Consider the following 913-nt stretch of genomic DNA (forward strand, 5'->3'; position numbering starts at 1 on the left):
GGGAGGGAAGGAGTATGGGTACATTCTCAAAGCTCCGGGAGGTGCCAGAGTAGAGGCGGGTGCTGCCAGCCCTGAGAGCCTCAGGGGGAGTGGGCTAGTCGCCAGCTCCTTCCCCTGAGCTAAGAGGAATAGCTAATGCCCTCAAACTCCAGAGTTGCTCCCAGGGGCTGGCCCTACTTATGTCATCCCCTACCCGGGAGGTGGCCGCACTAAAGATCGTGTGACCAGGGAGGGGATGGGTAGGCACCTGGCCATCTGTGTTGGAGGGGCCAGGCTGCCCCTGGGCTCCTCCGCGACCGCGCCGTCTGTGTTCTTCCAGGCCCCACGGAGCTGGCGTCAGCGCTCACCTGCGCAGCCATGGAGGCCCTGGGGCCTGGGGGCGACCGCACCTCCCCAGCCTCGTCCACTCGCAGCCTGGACCTGCGGCGGCTGTCCGCGCGCGCCGATTCGGCCTACAGCTCTTTCTCCGCGGCCTCCGGCGCTCCCGAGCCGCGCACGCCGTCGCCCGGGACCGACCTCCTCCCTTACCTAGACTGGGACTACGTGCGCGTGGTGTGGGGCGGCCCGGCCCCGGCCAGCAGCCTTCGCACGTCCCCGCAGCCCCGGCCCGCGGCGGCCGCGCGCAGTGGCCCGCGGCCCCCGGAGGTGCGGGGAACGCCGGGGCCGCTCAGCCGGCAGGCCACCCCGCTGCTGTTCGCCCTGGCGGCCGAGGCAGAGGCGGCGGCGCGGGCGGTCGAGCCGCCCAGCCCACCGGCCTCGCGGGCCGCCTACCGCCAGCGGCTGCAGGGGGCCCAGCGGCGAGTGCTCCGGGAGACGTCCTTCCAGCGCAAGGAGCTCCGCATGAGCCTTCCCGCCCGCCTGCGGCCCCCTGCCCCCGCGCGGCCCCCCGCGGCGCACCCGCGCTCGGCCTCGC

Source organism: Ursus maritimus, unplaced genomic scaffold, assembly GCF_017311325.1.
Source record: "Ursus maritimus isolate PB19 unplaced genomic scaffold, ASM1731132v1 scaffold_5, whole genome shotgun sequence".
NCBI classification, from domain to species: domain Eukaryota; kingdom Metazoa; phylum Chordata; class Mammalia; order Carnivora; family Ursidae; genus Ursus; species Ursus maritimus.